General features: G+C 42.4%; 1 long non-coding RNA gene across 1 annotated transcript in view; it reads right to left on the minus strand.

The window, feature by feature from the left end:
- Nucleotides 1-8,608: 8,608 nt before the first annotated feature.
- The window catches only part of LOC143822123 (uncharacterized), a 73,108-nt gene continuing 63,059 nt past the window's right edge, over nt 8,609-18,657 (minus strand). Inside the window, exon 3 of the long non-coding RNA XR_013226055.1 lies at nt 8,609-9,242. This is a non-coding gene — a long non-coding RNA (uncharacterized LOC143822123). The remainder of the gene's footprint in view (nt 9,243-18,657) is intronic.

Consider the following 18,657-nt stretch of genomic DNA (forward strand, 5'->3'; position numbering starts at 1 on the left):
TGTTTTCACTTCTCTCCTGCTCTTTATTCAACCCTGTCCAAGAATGTCTTGAATTCTTCACGAAGGACCCATCACAAGTTTTTTATACACATAATGGTATATATATGCATATATATATATATAAATATATAAATATAGGGCAGTAGTTAATGTATGAATATTATACACTTTTTTCATCTTTTGATTCAATTAAGGTTTCAGGTACTGACGTAAGCTGTTCTAGTTTCATACATCTGATCGGTAAATATGTGGCATGTATGGGCTTTTTACCAGGTTTTCGTGTCGAACTCTAATGACTTTTCAGGTTGTAATTTGAGCACGAGGGAATGGAAAAGGGGTCTCCAGTTGGTCGCTTTCCATATACTCCATGCAAGGTTCAGTTATGTATACATTACAATGTGTCTTGACACTCACGTATGAACATTAAGACTCCTAGAGATCTTTTGTGAATAATCCCTACAGTACAAACATTTCCCCACTTTTTTACAAACAGAAGCAAGTGTTGACTTTGTTTTCTGGAGTTATGTCTGTGTCCATGAGTCCAGCAACCACACATATGAGGAGTACCTGCCTCCAGATACATGTGTTCACTGTGTCATCTAAACAGGGACATTTCACATATTTTACATGTGCAAACCATAACACTGGAAAATCCAGCTACCATTTAATATATACCAAAGCTGTATGTGCATGCAAAATGTAGATGATGTCCCTGTTCAGATGACATGGTGACCACTCGTATTGGGAGGAGGTTGTCCCCAATATGCACAAGGTGTTTCCCTCCCAATATGTACAGACATCATGTCTGGAAAGGACTTCGGACTATATCAACTAGGGTATCATGAATTTTCAAACGTTCACAAAGTGTGTCCAAGATGACCAATGTTCCTATTTGGGTGTCAACCCCAATCGAGTTTCGGATGTTCACCATAATATACACAGGGCAAGAAATCTGTGCATTCTTAATACAAGACAGCAGCAACAATACAACATCCAAATTTTCTATTAGAATATAAATTTGGCTCCATTGCAGACTGTCATGGGCTTGGTACAAAGCCTCCTCTCCCCCCCACAACCATGGTAACTCTTCTTCATTAATCTGAATGAAGAGACAGGCCCAGTGGATATGAAAAACGGTGTGTACATGCCATGGATCTCTTCAGTGAAAAGAATGGGAAAGCATGCATGCATGCATTAAGAGTCCCATGCATGTGTGTGCATCTCAATGCACATGAACCTGCAGTTTAACTTCAGGGTAACCAGATATTCAGGAGGAATATAGTGAAGATTGCTGATCCATGGCATGCCCTTTCCCATCGAGATGTTCTAATGGACTGGTAATTTCTCTGCTATAAACTACCTTCTGCTGATGTCATTGTAACCATTACTAATGGAGCCCCTTATGTCAATAATATGCCTATAAAAGCTATCGGTCACTTATTGGCTCTTTATAATATACTATTTATATATGTACCTGTATTTTAAGGTGGAACCCAAACTTCTGTGCACCCAGTGAGGGTAACTGTGGTTTTTTTTTCAGGGGAATAAAAACATTAGTGTTTTCCCATGATGCTTGTTTGTGGAAGTCTTCATGACAAAATGTAATACTGACTGTGCCCCTAGTTTCTTCATTTCCCAGGGTGGGTTCATACATGGCCATGTTACACGATGCCCACAGCTCTCTTTCTTGGTTATGTCCTATAAGTGAAATTGCTGCCATGAGTCAGCTGTCACAGCCCATTCTCTCTTTATAAAGCTGAAGAACAAACTAACCGTCCAAACAAGAATGGAATCACAATGGTTAAGACCAAAGCAAAACAGTGAGCTATGCTGATTTGCATGTTCACATTCCTATTGGTATAGTAAAAGGCCTGGGTCATATGCAATGTTTGAAGCTAAGGAGGTGGTGAGCTCCCCCTCACTGGCAGTTTTCAAGCAAAGGTTGGATACACACTTTTCTTGGATGCTTTAGAATGCTTTGGGCTGATCTTGCGTTGAGCAGGGGGTTGGACTAGATGGCCTGTGTGGCCCCTTCCAACTCTATGATTCTATGATTCTAAGCTTCCTTTCCTAGTCACTAACAGGAATCAATCTATTCTCACAACCAAAGTAATATGTACATCAAGACAGGCCATGAGTCTGATCCACCACTCTCCAAACATACCTTGGACTTCCATTCACGTATGTATGTGGTGACATGAGAGATCATTCATATAGTGATCTCACACTGCTAGGAAATGTATGTAAATGTAGGAACTCCATAAATATGTATCTTTGCCGCCTGATCATCTTCATGGAGAAGGGTGCTTATCAAATCTTCTCTATCCATTTTTTCTCTCTGGACTTCGGCAGTTGCAGGGCACTGGAAATTCTTCCATTTTGGAACTATGGACTGCTCAGAGCACTGAAGATGTGCAAATTGCTGCCATTGTGTGCTAGCACATATGCACATACTGAATCATAGTGTGCATACAGAGACACTGAAGCCCCCTCGATGTGATCATAAGTTTGCTTTTTGATCTGGGACTTAGCCAGTGTGTGCATCAATAACTTGTAAGGAAGGAAAACAACATGCAAATTGGAAACGGATGGAAGGGCACTTATGACAATTCCCAAATTAATTTGAGAAATTTTCCAAGGTAAACCAGAAGGCAGAATGGTGGGAGAGACTGAACTGTAGAACAAGAACAGAAGCAGTAAAATATGTACATCCTCATCTACTGGTAAATCTCATGAATAAAGAAGATGACCCAAAATAGACATCTGAACCAATTCAAATTATGATATGACTTTTGTTCTATTTTCTAGCAGTTTTTTTTTTTTTTTGCCACCTGGAATACTGTCATTTTCAATATACCATGTCTCAGAGACCATAAATCTCTATGGAGATATCCTTTCAATTCCTCTTCATTGAAGTACATTGTTGCAGAATGCAAAATCATGGCGAAGAATTCTGAAGGCCATGTCTAAAGTTTTTGAAATTTTAAAACCATGAAAAACCATGCTTTTCTACATAGCATCAAAAACTCCCAGTAGCACAATGAGTTACAGCTTCAAACCGCTGCACTCTATACTATCTTAACAAACAAACAAAATAGTTCCCCCAAACGAACTAGTTTCTCCATTGGAAACAGCCCTGACACATTTTGAGAGAGTAAAACCATGTATTGGAAAAGCATTTCACGCATTGTAAAAGAAAAAAATCTAGGAGTTTTTTCAGTGTTCCATACAATTTCCCAATGTTTCTGTTGGCAAAACTGGATGCTATACAGTGTAAGGGAGTAAAAGTCTTCTCTTAAAAAGCATTTCCCACTAATTCTGAGGACCAAATAGTTCATAAGAAGGCCCCCCCCCATCTTTCACTGCTACCCCCAGGGTTTTTTTCACCAGAAAAACTGGGGTGAAAAGTTCTTGGGTCAGAGGGGGGATGAGTTTGTCCCAAATGTTCTTTTTTCTTCCCCAGGCCTTTATGTCACCATGTCACACACCAAATTCTTACATGTAAGTCATGAGAGGTGATTTCTAACACATTTAGAAGCCACTGTGTGCACCTACTCTGGGAGGAGCAGTTGACTGTGGATAAGAGTCTCAGTGGGAGCTCATAATAGCAATTTACACTCAGGTAGGATCATTGTCTGCTGCAGTTGACATAGTAATCAATCTAAAGTCTCGCATGGAACTGGGCAACTTGTGAAGGGAACCACAAAAGCAGGAGAGGCAAGATGTCTCGGGCTGGCTCTGTTCTGTCGTTTCCTTCCTTTTTTATTCCTGGGTTGTGTGAGCCATAAAAAACATCCTACATATTAAGATCAGTAAAGTAGACATTGGATTTTGTATGAATGCTGCAATGGCTGCTTGACTGAAGCACAGGTGAGTATCCCAAAATTATCAGGTTGGCATTGATATTCCATTGGCTTCTGAAAGGAAAGGAGCAAGCAACCGTCCCTGGGGCCATTAAAACTCTTCCTCTCTCTGCTGATGTGACTGGCGATGCTTTTTAAGTATGTATTGATGCCCTGACTCCCAATCATGGTTGTCTTTGCAAGTCTGCCTCACTGAAATCCGAGGAACCACTCCACCGTGGGACCTTTGGAGTTCCAACTCTATGATTCTATGATTCCTTGGAAACCTGTGGGATATTCCTCTGTCATTGCAGACAAATTTCCCTCAAAGATAACTTGCCAGCCTTTCCCAGTCTTCTCTTGTAAAGTGTTCTGGATGGGTGTGGGTCATGCTTTGTGGTTCTAGCAGGTCATCAAGACCAGCCGGCATCATTTATGAGCTGACTGGGAACCTTTGCACATGACCAGAATCCTTTGCAATGTGTAAGCCTTTCAAGATGAAAGTGGCAGGTTTCCTCTCAGCAGACATGTTGCTGTGGAAAAGTTTCCCTGAAAGGCAAAAGCTTAAAAGTGGCTGATTTAATAAGGCACTGGTGTGAAAAGTATTCTCCGATCACATACTTGAAGACTCTATGTTGTAATGAATAATATGCACCTATGGAGCAGAGAGCTTTACATGCTGAACCGGACTGTGTGTATGACCTTCTCCCATGATGTCCCTGGAAGAATTCAGTGCACTCTTGATTCCATGCATGAGTGCACAATTAGAAGCATGATTAAAAGCACTGGATGCACATATGAACTTAAGAATTCAGAGGGGAGCTGCATTTAGTTACAACAATGGATAGCAAAAAGAAATCATGGCACTGTAAAAACTCATATTTCTTATGGCATCAGCTTTCATGGGCTAAAGCCAACTTCATCAGATGCATGAAGTGCATCCTCAGTTGGCATGTATTGGTATATACGCCTACACACACATGTACATGGACACCAAGTGGCAAAAACCTTTACGGATATGGTCAACATGATCCCAAAACTATTCTGTGGGTTTCTCCTGTCTAAGGTGAACAAAGCAGTGTATAAAGAGAATAAAGGCTTCATCCTAGCTGCATGTAAAGCTCCCAGAGAGGGTGTGTTTTGATTCTGAGAAAGTAGATTCTAGTCCATGAAGAGCCAGCATGGTGTAGTGGTTAAGAGCAGCAACCTCTAATCTGGAGAACCAGCTTTGATTCCTCACTCCTCTACCACATGCAGCCAGCTGGGTGACCTTGGACCAGTCACAGTTCTTTCAGAGTTCTGTCAGCCTCACCTGCTTCACAAAGTGTCTGTTATGGGGAGAAGAAGGGAAGGCAATTGTAAGCCATGTTGAGACTCCTTTTGGCAGTAAAAAGTGCAGTCCAAAAAAAAAACAAAAACAGCTCTTCTTCTTCTACACCCAATAAATCTTACTTTTTAAAATGCTAAGAGTCCACTTTTGATCCAGTTCACAGAGATCAATAAGACCAGCTTCTAAAAAGGACAATCCTAAGCAGAGTTTAGAAGAGTTTATCTCTACTTAAGAGTTCACTGTAAGTCATTTTTTTTAAGCAGGGGTAGTCAACCTATGGTCCTCCAGATGTTCATGGACTACAATTCCCAGGAGCCCCTGCCAGTGTTTGCTGGCAGGGTCTCATGGGAATTGTAGTCCATGAACATCTGGAGGACCATAGGTTGACTACCCCTGCTTAAAGGATCAAGTTGTAACTTTATCAATTGTTTTTTCACCTCTTTCCCCCTTCCTTGCACATTAGCAATGCTCCAGAATGTAGCAGCAGGTAAAATCTTGCATTTGTTTGGGAGGGAGGGGGCTACAGGACCAGTGTTTTAAAGTAATGGTAACTTAGATTGGGGTAAGGGTAGCTGGGAATTATCTATCCTTGAAAAAAAAAGAATGAAAGAATATAGGAGTGGCAAAAAAATTTAAAACGTGTATGTAATTTTAAAAAAATACAATAAGTTATTCTGATGTGTGTTTGATCTTCTTTTGTCCAGTGCTTCCAGAAAAAGTGATATACTCATAATTTCAAAACCGTTTGCTTTATTTGCTGTACTCTTTTATTCTACTGCGCTCTTGGCTCATTTTCAATAAGCACGGGTTCTTGTTTTATATAAAGAAACTCCATCCCTTTTGTAAAGTAAATCTTCCCAAATGTATAGGTCACTTTATTGTTGTTGTTAATAATAATTTTGTTTTTGGTGATGTCAGTTATCTACAGTATGGCTATGCACAGGAAGCTTTTTGTAAAAAAAAAATAGCTGTTTCTTTGCTTTAGTGTTTTTTAATAGTCTTGCCTATGGAAGAACTCCTTGTTTGTAAAATGACTATGTTTAGTTTTAAACTTTAAATTATCCTAAACAAAAAGAAACCAATAAAAACTTTTTTGTACTGTAAAAAGAAAAACCCAAGCAAGAAGGAATCATCTGAGCCTTTCTCGTTTTTGGCATCAAATTGCCTTCTGCTCCAAGGTGCATTACAAAGAGAGAGAAGTCTCAGCACTGCAGAGTCAGTACGTATCGGAGCAAGAAGAATGTATGCCATGTGTGTGCACAAATCAAGGATTCATGTGCACAGAGTGCCACATTAACTTCAGTGTCAGGAAATATCTTTCAAATGATAGGCTAGTCTCTGTAGGACACAGTATACCTGAAAAGTGAGTGGCTGACCTAAGGGGGAAGGATTGTATTTATGAAACCTGTAGCAGTTGACTGCAGGACTGGCTTCTGTCTGAGGAGCTCCTGTTTAATGAAATTTTTCACATCCTGCCCAACACATAAATGTATGTGTTCACATACCCTCCATCTTGTGGAATGGAATGGATCCTGACTGACCAAGGGAACAGGACAGATTCAAAGTCAGGTAGGGATGCTACCAGTTTAGGTCACTTTCTGTTCACCAGTGATGAGCAGGGAGCCAACTTTGTCAATCAGTTTGCCTGCTCATGAATGGTTTAAGCCTATCTGGCAGGTTAACTTTTTAAATATTCAGACAGTATGCTAGAGCACAAGACAAAGGTGCAGGCATGCATTGTTCTCACACAGTCAAACAACAGCCCCAGTCCATCCGTTCACCCCCCCCAACCCCAAAGTCCTGTTTGTAGTTTGGTGTTCAACTAAATCCATGTTACCATGGAAGCTATTTCACACATGAGTATTTTCACATTGCCTCATGAGAGTTGTACTACCATTTAGTTCCCTGACCCAGCCATAACCCTTCAAGAGAACTGATTCTGCCTACTTTGCGGATGCAAAAACAAAGCTGTTCTGTTTTCATTTGAGACTGGTTTCAGTGAACTGAACAGATCAGAGAATCACGGAACAGAGCCATCAAACATTGTATGTTCACTTGTCAAACATGCTCACAGCACTCTAAAGAAGTTCCATGTGTTTCTAAGGCAGCTTCTACAAGTCTCAGCACACAGTGATGGGTCTGAAGGCAAATGAGGGAGTCAAGCTCAGATCTGACCCAGTGGAGGCCCATTTTGGGATACAAGGGGTTTCTATAAGGAAGGTGTTTCTTTATGCTTCCCTTTGTTGGTTGGGGTCCTTCTAAAACACCCTGAATGTGGATTCTTCCTCTCCTCAACTAGTCAATATCTTACCAATCTGAATCACTTGGTACATCCAACCAGAGTACTGGTTTCTAATTTGTTACAGGGTGCTTTCCAAAACACTGGATTTGAAAACCAAAACACAAAATTGTCTGAGTCCTTTTGCAAACCTTCCTGAACAGGGCTGATCTTAGCCATGAGGCATCTGGGGCAGCTGCCTAAAGCCTTGTTCTGGGGAGGTCCTACATTCAGAGACCTCGCCACTCTGCAGCCAGCGGTCCCAACTGCTGCCCTGATGACCCCACCATGTTGGAGTCACTGCTGATCCTCCACATTGCCTGAGGATGATCATCAGGAGAGTGATGGGAGACCCTGACCCCTCTGCTGCCTGAATGATTTTGGTGTCTCATTCTTGAGTTTTTCCCAGAGTTCCAGAAGCTCTGAGACCAATTCTGTTCTTGTTTCACTTCTTTGGACACTCTTTGATAGATCCCCCTGATACCCAAAGCAAGGCTGGGGGTTGATCAGGGATCTTCTTGAACCATGTAATATCATGTCTTTGGGGGTCTACAGCTGCTTACTAATGAAAATGGGTCAAATCCTCATTTTGTTTGGTTATTATACCATAATATTCCAGCATGGTTTTGGTTGACCCCTATGCATTAATGCCTGATGGTCCCTCATGAAGTTCTATGATGATGCGTGAGTGTTGTGAAGATATTTTTTTTTAAGTCATCCCTCACATGACTTTGAAATGCAATTTAAAAGTCTGTTTTGATGTTTGCCACTTCAAGCAAGTAACATTTGGGGGGAAAAAACAGAATTTAAATAAAATAAAGTGAAAAGTTCAGCCAATCTTGTGAATGTGTTCATGACAGCAGTACTCATTTCTGTGGATCTGAAGGCACAATTCTTTATTGATTTATTTACAACATTTATATCCCAGCCATTCTGTCCTTAAAAGAGTCACCAAGGAGGCTAACAATTTAAAAGAGATGTGATAAAATTACATTACAAAACCATTATAATAAAATACATTATAAAACCATTATCATAGAAATATATGAGACATCATTAACACAACTTTTTAAAAAGTTTTAAAATAGTTAAAATACATTTTAAGAAAACAACCAAAATACATACAAAACATTATGGAATCATCTAGGGAGAAATTTCCAAGTGTCATGACTAAGACGTCCCTCTCTATGGTTGCTGAGAGCACTTGAAGCAAGGCCAAAGATTATAATAGTCAGTTCATAAGGGATTAGGCAGTCCTTTAGATATGTTGTTTCCAAATCATACGGGACTTTGAAGGTCAATACCAACACTTTGAGTTATTCCCAGAAACAAATTGGAAGCCTGTGTAAGGGGCAAAGATTGGAGTGAAATGATCCCCATGGCCCACTCCAGTCACCAACTTGGCTGCAGAGTTCTGTACCAACTGAAGTTTCCAAACACTTCTCAAGGGCAGCCTCACATTGCTGTAATCTAAGTTGGATGTAACCAGGACATGTACCATTGTGACCAGATCATTTCTGTCCAAGAAAAGGTGTGCCTTGCTAGCCAGTCAAAATTGATAAAAGGGTCTCTTGGCCACAACCATCACCTGCTTTCCAGTACCCCCAGATTACCAACCTCTGTTCATTCATGGGTAGTGCAACTCCATCCAGAGTGGTTGACACCTTAAATCCTGTCTCAGACCTTCAGCCCACCAGTAGCACTTCCATCTTGTCAAGATTATTGGCCAGCATCTGCTGCACAACTCCCTCCAGCTACTGGTTCACAGTTTCTACATCTTCCTTGGGATCAACTGGAAGTGCAAGAGAGAGCTATGTGTCATCTTCAAAATGTGAAACCCTAGCCCAAATCTCAATAGTTTTATGGAGATGTAAAAAAGTACAGGGGGCAAGACAGAACCTGGTGGGATTCAAAGGGCCGAAGGCCAAGGGTTGGACATCAGTTCCCCAGCACCACTTTCTGAAATGCCCCCCTCCCCAGGTAGGACTGGACCTACCATAGAATGGTACCTCCCAATCCCATTCTAGATAGACAATCCAGAGGAATATCATGACTGATGGTATTAAGTCAATGCAAGGTCCAGGAGAATCAATAGAGTCATACATCTTCTGTCCATCTTCCAGTACAAGTCATCCACCAGGGCAATCAAGGTTGTTTCAGCCTTCAAAGCACATTGGAAGGGATCTAAACAATAGAATAACATTAGACTAAAAAGTTTGAGAGCCTCTTGTGGTGCAGAGTGGTAAAGCAGCAACATGCTGTCTGAAGATGTCTGCCCATGAGGTTTAGAGTTTGATCCCAGCAGCCGGCTCAAGGTTGACTCAGCCTTCCATCCTTCCGAGGTCGGTAAAATGAGTACCCAGCTTGCTGGGGGGTAAACGGTAATGACTGGGGAAAGCACTGGCAAACCACCCCGTATTGAGTCTGCCATGAAAACGCTAGAGGGCATCACCCCAAGGGTCAGACATGATCCGGTGCTTGCACAGGTGATACCTTTACCTTTACCTAAAAAGTTTGAATAATGATTATAATAATTTGGAATAAATAAGACTAGAATAAAGGAAATTCATAATTTTGCTGATGACCCAGTTTTGCATATGAGTGAACAATCCATGTCTCTGTCACAGATCAAATAGCTCTGCTCTGCCCTGTGGTACTATGAGTTTCAAAGCTCCCCCTGCCCCACTATCATAATGGAGAACTTGCTCTAGTGATATTATATCTAACTGACCTTTATAAGACTTCGCCAAGTCTTAAGGATCTGACTCCTGGGGAATTTGCTAATAAAACATTGAGGACAAAAGAAGAAGAAGAAGCACAAAGAGATAATTACTTTTCTGAAACTGGCTAGCTGGAATAATTCGTGATTTGAGTATTCCCTTAGCTCAAGGTGTAGCTCAACAACTGAAAGAAATAAATGACAGTCGACAGTCCACAAGTGGAAGGAGATATCTTATGGCTCACATCAGCATGGAAACCCAACTAAAGATGCCCTCCTGTTCTCCTCATCTGGATTTCTCCCTGAATCTTGGAGTTATGAATTGCTTGGTCCTATTTCCAACATTTTTTTTAATTTTTTAATTTTCCTGGGCTCCAAGATTACTGCAGATGGGGACTGCAGCAAAGAAATTAAAAGATGCTTGCTCCTGGGGAGGAAAGCTATGGCAAATCTAGACAGCATCCTAAAAAGCAGAGACATCACCCTGCCAACAAAAGTGCATTTAGTCAAGGCTATGGTATTCCCAGTTGCAATGTATGGCTGCAAATGTTGGACCATAAGGAAGGCCAAGCGTCAAAGAATTGAGGCTTTTGAACTCTGGTGCTGGAGAAGACTCTTGCGAGTCCCTTGGACTGCAAGGCGAACAAACCAGTCAGTCCTAGAGGAGATCAGCCCTGACTGCTCCTTAGAAGGCCAGATCCTGAAGATGAAACTCAAATACTTTGGCCACCTCATGAGAAGGAAGGACTCCCTGGAGAACAGCCTAATGCTGGGAGCGATCGAGGGCAAAAGAAGAAGGGGACGACAGAGAATGAGGTGGCTGGATGGAGTCACTGAAGCAGTAGGTGCAAACTTAAATGGACTCCGGGGAATGGTAGAGGACAGGAAGGCCTGGAGGATCATTGTCCATGGGGTCGCGATGGGTCGGACACCTAACAACAACCACAACAACATTTCCAACATTGAAGTGATGCATAACAGATTGTTTGTTGTTCCATTTCTTTTTTTTACAGATTTTGTACAGAGTGCCCTGCATGTGCAATTTACTGCAGCCTTCAGCATCTTCATTTTGGTTGTATGGATACGTACATGCATATTAATAAAACAGTACATTAAAAAAGAGCAATCTTGAAGTGCAAGTTTTAGCATGGTGCTAAGGAAGGGCTGTACATATTCAAAAAAAACTCTACAAAAAGAATCTTGACTTAACAATTGATGTTACCACATCACGATTGCTTCTTTTAGCAAGCCATGGGAAGATGCAAACAACTGAAGCAAGCAGGGTACAGTCCAATTCCATTAACAATTAAGGAGAAATGGGATGAAGCACAATTCATGAAGAAATTTGTGATCTATCAAAGAATAGGATGAAGGGAGTCAACCCCTCCCTCAAAGCCTCATTATGCTATGGCTTCCATTTGCCTCAACTTTAGTGGATATGGCCATTTCTGTTTCTTTTTATTTATTATTAAATTTCTAGACCACCCCTATTGTCACAGCTATATAACACTGTTAAAAATACAATAACAGTTAAAATCATTAAAACAATTAAAATAGATTAAACAATTAATCTGCCAAACGGTTGGTGATACCCCCAATTAGTTCTTCTGATTGGGGCAGGCAATGAGCTATTGCGTTGTAATGGGGACACCCTTTAATGTTCGAATATTTATTTGTCCAAGCCAGCGTCAACCATAAACTCAGCAGAAGACCTCTCTCTTGCAGGCCCTATAACCTGCAGGCCAGTCCTTGTTTTTTCCTGGGGATTACCAGGCAAGTTGGTGTTGCAGAGCAGAGTGCCCTCCGGGGGACATGTTCAGTTATGTTGTCCCTTAGATATGCAGGGCTCAGACCACCTGTGGCCTTAAAGGTGAGATCCAAAGCCTTGAAGTGAAACTGGAACTCCATTGATCTCTTTTCAGTTCGCTGTCATTGATCATTTAGTTGTTTTTCTTTGCACAATATTATGCAATGCTCATTCCATTTTTATGCCTTTTAGATCTCCTTGAGAGCCAGTTTGGTGTAGTGGTTAGGAATGCAGATTTCTTATCTGGCAAGCTGGGTTCATTTCTGCATTCCCCCACATGAAGCCAGCTGGGTGACCTTGGGCTTATTACACAGCACTGATAAAGCTGTTCTGGAGCAGGAATATCCAAGCTGTCTCAGCCTCACCCACTTCACAGGGTGTCTGTTGTGGGGAGAGGAAAGGGAAGGTGACTGTAAGCTGCTTTGAGACTCCTTCGGGTAGAGAAAAGTGGCATATAAGAACCAACTCTGCTTCTTCTTCTACAAAAATAACATTGAAAGACGTGTTAAATTTAGTAGAAACCAGTTGGATAAGGAAAGAGAAACTGGATCAAAAACAGAAAGCTTTGTGGATTTGTTTCTGACAAATGAGACAGATGATCAGAATGGGAGTAGCTGACCTAGACCAGCTGGCTCTCCAAGTTCAGTCTCATCTCTAGTTTCGTCTCCCTGATGAAGCAAACAGAAAACAGGGAAGTCAAATCCCATAGCAATCATTGTCAGGAGCCATGACAGAACAGCTTGTGTGCTCCAAGAAATGAATCCTGCTTAAAGAGTCCTCTGAGTTCAGAGCAAAAAGTCACAGAAGAGGCTGCCCACTGTATCTCAGCACGAATAACTATTCTGACCTTCCAATCAACCACTGCTCAGGGGTTAGTGGTTTTGACACATCCTCCCACCAGCTATGAGTGCATCATTCAATTGTCTCCAATGACTGACTTATTTATTCAGAACATTTCTTATCCTGCCTTTCTCCTCAACATGGACCCCAGATGGACATAACAAGCTTTTCTTCAGGTGAATAAGGAAGGAGGAGGTCCCCTTTAACCACCAAAAAAAAAGAGGCTTTTCTGGTAGGGTTGCCAGCTCAGTGCTAGCAACACCTGGCAAATGGGAGGGGAACAGAAGAATTTAAAAAAGGCAAGCCTGCCCAGAGGGGAGAAGGAAGAATTAAAAGAAGGAAAGCCTGAAAGGGGAATGGAAACTCATACTAAGTGTAATGGGTTTGTAACCATCCCTGCCAAGTGAGTGTTGTTGCTACACAAATGAATGTTGCACTTGGTTCTGTTTATGATCCATGATCATGAAGCAACAGGTCAGCTGAGATATACAGCTGAAGGATTTTTGGGGATTGGTATAGCAAAGGATGTTGAAGAGTAGGGTCAACAAAAGAAAGGACCAGCAAGATGTGAGAAGAACCTCATTAATGGGCTCCAACCTGCAAAGCCATGAGAATTCCTTCATGGCCACCATCAGAAATACCAACTGGTAATCAATATTTGCTGGTAGTGTATGATATTTTTTTCTAAGTATGGTAATACCACAACTTAGTATCACTAAGTATTGCCCACCCTGCTAGTTATGGGGGAGCAGAAAGCATAAACCACACAATTGGTTTGATGCTTAGGGTCCTGGTGAGTGAAGACCAAAAGGACTGGGATTAAAAGGTGTGGGATTAATATGGTGTGGTTGGTTACAACAGTACCAGATATGCAAAAATCCAGGGCTCACCTCATGCAATTATTTTGTGCACTTCGCTGGTTCTTGTTCCCATATGATTTACTCTTCAGACAGGAAGAACAAGTAAAGCATGCAACATCTGCACAGGAGAGCAATTTGATTCATGTTAAGGATCTGGTCACAGCTTTTGGAACAGTGGAAACCCTGATAACATGGAAAATTCTAGGAGAAAGATGAAATATATTTTGATTCAGGAAGGGGAATTAAGTAAGTATGCCAACCTCTAGGTGGGGCCTGGGTATTCCTGGAATTAGAGGTCATCTCCAGATTACAGAGATCAGTTCCCCTACTGAAAATGGATGTTTTGGATGGTGGGAACTATAGCATTGTACTCCACTGAGGTCTCAGTCCTCCACAGTTACACCCCCAAATCTCTAGTTTTCCACCTGGATCTGGCTCCCTGATCCTCTTCTGGTGGCCAGAAAAACCAGGGGGGAAAAACTAGGGGGGGGAAATCTGGAATAAAAAATCTAAATGTATGCCTTTTTGAACGGGGCTTAAGTTACTGATCAACCTACCCTTACTATCTTTATTTATTGGGGGATTTCTATTCCGCACTGCCTTCTATCAAGAAAGGTCACTCTCACCCCTTTGTAGTGCACAGAGACCTGGTACATCTATTCACTGAAAGAAAGGGGAAAAAAGCTGGTGAAAAAGGCTGAGCAACACCCTCAAGAGAGTACAGCTGAGGAAGACAGTCAATACTGGTTCAGTCGCTCCTGAGGTCTCCTGATATGACACTATTGACAAGAGACAATCTGCCCATAACAGAGAATGTGGTTGATGTCCTGAACCCCAAGCCTCAGACATGGTTGGGCTTATGAATGCAGAGAATTAGAGCAGGATCACACACAGAGAAACCTGGTCTTCCATTGCACCTATGGAAACCATTTTCTTGTGAAGGTGGCCAATCTGTAACAAGCCCTGACTTTCAAAGGCCCACTGTCTGAAAATCTCAGCAGGCTCCAGGGGATTTACTAGCAGACGTATCCTGTTCAGTTGTATGTGTTTTATTCTTGCTGTATGCCAATATACTACTACTACCACCACCACCACCAGGTGTCAGGACACTTTTGGGCTCCACATTGGGGAACCTTGGGATAATCCTGGCTAAATGATATCCAGACTGGTGTAACCAATACTCTTTGAGAACACACATTACATCAGTAATGCAGAGGTGGGAGGAAATATGTATGAAGTGAAGGCACTTAAAAGTGCAGCTAACTTTGCACATACAGTGTTCTGTATAAAACTGGGGATGGGCGTAAATGGAGTGCTCCTCAGTATGGTACCAGCTTTAGAAACAAAACCTGGTAATTCCAAATTTTAAAGCCTAGGCTAAATTTCTCTCTTCCTACCTTTTCTCCCCCCCCCCCCCCACATACACAAACACATAGACACACATATGCACACTATCCTAAAGGTGCTTGAAGTGTTTATTTTGGTCAGGCTGCATTCCACATTAATCAGAGTTGAAACAGTAGCTGCTGTTTCCAGCCACTTATGGGGGACGCTAAGGAATTGACAGAACAGTTAAAATATTTATCTCAGTGACAACACCCAGCTGCTGAGGAGGAGAGGATCTGAGGCTCTAATCACACGAGGGTATGGATGGAGAAGTGTCTCATTAACTCAGTTTGCAGGACTGGATTAAGCAGGCAGCTGCGGAGCTCTTCCAAGGTGCTGCACACAGAGGGGCTGTGGCAGCAACAGTACATGCCAAGGTGGGAAAATGGACCTCTCGCCATCCAGTATCACAGAACCAAGGGGAGCCCAAATATGACCCCCCCTCCAGGGAAATTACAGCTGGAAGTCAATAATTAGGCTTAGCAGTCTCCGTGAAATCTCTTGGAAAATATCCTCTTGCCCCATTTCCCTGTATCCTTGTCTTGATCTAGCCAACAGTATTGGTAGGACCATGGCTAGGTGACTTACGGGACCTTGGTAGTAGGATCAGGAAATACCCCTCCCTGGTATTTTAGCCAGCCATTACGAGCCAGGGCAGACAATACCGGAATCAGTGATCATACATCCTAATCGGAAAATGAGCTCTCATTGTTTGTGTGACATAGTGGTTAGAGTTTTGTATTGCAAAGGGGCTGATCACCAGCTGCTTAAAGAATGAATAGATTTAATGAGAATTGAAACAACTTTGGAGAGAGAGAGAGAGAGGGGGAGAGGAGAGTGAGTCTTAGCAATCTAACTGTTCTTCATCTGAAGGCAAACAGGGAGCAAGTATGCTCAAAGGATCAGAAACTTCCCAATCAGGGCATGGGAGAAGATTATTTGAAGACTACCTGGAAGTTCCTATGCTGACTACACATCTCTGACACCCCCTGTAGGATAGTCTTCATATATGCTGTTGAATCATGCACACCACAGATCTTGATACTCCAACATTTTGGAGTAGTCAAGAATCAGAGAAACCTGGTCCAAATTCCCACACTATCATGGCACTTCCATGTTGATCTTGGGCTGGTCATTCTCTCTCAGCCTTACCTATCTAATAAGTTATTGTAAATATAAAACGGGGAGGAACCAAAGAGGACAGGACCTACAAGCAATCTAAAAAAATTGAAAACAAAAAGAAGGCATGTAAGCATTGATCTATACATCCAGAATATTCTAAACTAAATACATAAATATCCTTTAATTATAGCAACAACAACAAAAAGGGGTGGGGAACTATGTCCACTACCCATCAAGTAAAAAGGTTGATTAATTGTTGGAGACCAATTTCAAGTACTGAGAGAAAGACCAAAGTGATCGTTTATTATTGTCGAGTGCTTCTCTATCAGGAAACATGGAAAGACAATTGCTTAAAATGTTTAGAATGGGGTGGCCAAACTGTTGCCCTCCAGATGTCCATGGACTACAATAACTATGAGCCCATGCCAGCATGGTGCTGGCAGGGGCTCATGGTAATTGTCGTCCATGGAGAGCTACAGTTTGGCCACCAGTGGGAGACTCTATTGTATAGCTGCTAGACTATCAGAGTATGGAGATCTAGTAGAGTTAGGGAGAGAGGCCTCCTACTTTGTCACTATGTCCCCCAGCCTTCCTTTCTTGCCTACCAAGGGCTGACAGGGGGGAAATTGCTTTAGAAAGGTAGCACAATTTCACTGCTGCCAAATAACACAGAAATGAGGTCACACCGCTGATGCACCACTCTAGGATTGAGGCAGAACTCTGTGGTTTTGCAACAGAGTAAAGTCACTTCTGAGTATTTGCCAGAGGATTTTTGACAGAGTAAAGTCATGTCTGAGTATCCACCAAAGCAGGGGTAGTTAACCTGGGGTCCTCCAGATGTCCATGGACTACACTGGCAGAGGCTCATGGGAAACACTGGCAGAGGCTCATGGGAATTGTAGTCCATGGACATCTGGAGGACCCCAGGTTGACTACCCCTGCACCAAAGGATTTTTGCCACAGAGTAAAGTCACATCTGAGTATTCACCAGTGCAACATTATTCTGCCCATCCTTGCTGTCTCCCTTTCCTGCTGGGAACCCAAACTGGGATGTATCATGGTAGCAAAGCTTTGAAGTGGGTGATAGATTACAAAAGAGCCTCCTTCATCTTTCTGGAGTTTCTTATTTTGAACTTGAGATAAGTCTTTCGAAACATTTCAGCTCAGAAGCAACAGGAAAGAGGAGAACCAAGACGTTATTTATTTGTACGCCTGTATGTCAAATCAAATGAATCCTTAATCAGCTGACATCAAAAGATTGTGAGTGTCTCTCTGAAGTCAAAGAGTCTATTAACCGCAGTTTTAAACTGCTCTTTAATAACCCTCTGATAGAATGACAGATGCTGAAGGGAGGGACAAAATCTGATACTTTTTGGAGGTCTTTGTGTTTATTTGTGTTTCTGATCTCAGATATTCTCAGCGGTTCCTTTCTGCCTCTGCCTCTGCCTCTCCATTTCATGTTCCTTGGGGTATTGTACATTATTTAACAGGGCTAAGATTTTTCAGAACGGTTTGGGGAAAAGGGGAATGATCCGGAGCAAGTTTCTCACTGTATGAATGCCCAGTGGAAGTAAGTTTTGGATTCCTAATGTAAAGAAGACAGCGGAGCTGGTTCAAACAAGGCCACCCATCGCTCAATGAGACACAACATAAAGTATTTTTATTTAATTATTTATTTATGCTTTTTAACCTTTTAATGTGCCCTCTGGCCCAACTGGTCCAGAAGTATGGGCTGGTGTGTCATCAGTGCGCTGATGATACCTAGCTCTATCTCCTTATGGACAGCCACCTGGATCTCTCCCCAGAATTGTTCACCAGATGCTTGGAAGCCATGACTGGCTGGCTCGAGCAGAGTCGCCTGAGACTCAACCCCTCCAAGATAGAGGTCCTGTGGCTGGGTAGAATGGGATCAGATCGGGCAGTGCATTTACCGGCGTAACTATCCATCACATCACAAGTCATGTATTTGGAGGTGACCTTAGATACCTCAATAACTATGGAGGCACAGGTCAAGAAGGTAGCTATCCAGGCATTTTTCCATCTCCACCAGGCTCGGCTACTAGCGCCCTACCTTTCACCAGAACATCTAGCCACGGTGATCCATGCAATGGTCACTTCCAGAATTGATTTCTGTAACTTTCTCTACACTGGCCTGCCCTTGACCCTGGCCCAGAAATTGCAGTTGGTGCAAAATTGCAGCTGGCTGCTAGGGTCTTCACTGGAACATCTTGGAGGGCCCATATTCAGCCAGTGCTGAAGGAGCTGCATTGGCTACCGGTTGTGGCCTGGATCAAGTTCAAGGTCTTGGTGTTAAGGCCCTTCATGGTCTGGGACTGACATACTTGAGGGACCACCTTGTGCCCTATGTCCCAGGCAGGGCTTTACACTCAGCAAATGCCAATCTACTGACCATTCCTGACCCTAGGGAGGCTTGCCGGGCTCAGCCTTTTTGGTCCTGGCCCCTACATGGTGG

The sequence above is a fragment of the Paroedura picta genome, chromosome 12 (genome assembly GCF_049243985.1).
Source record: "Paroedura picta isolate Pp20150507F chromosome 12, Ppicta_v3.0, whole genome shotgun sequence".
Classification (NCBI taxonomy): domain Eukaryota; kingdom Metazoa; phylum Chordata; class Lepidosauria; order Squamata; family Gekkonidae; genus Paroedura; species Paroedura picta.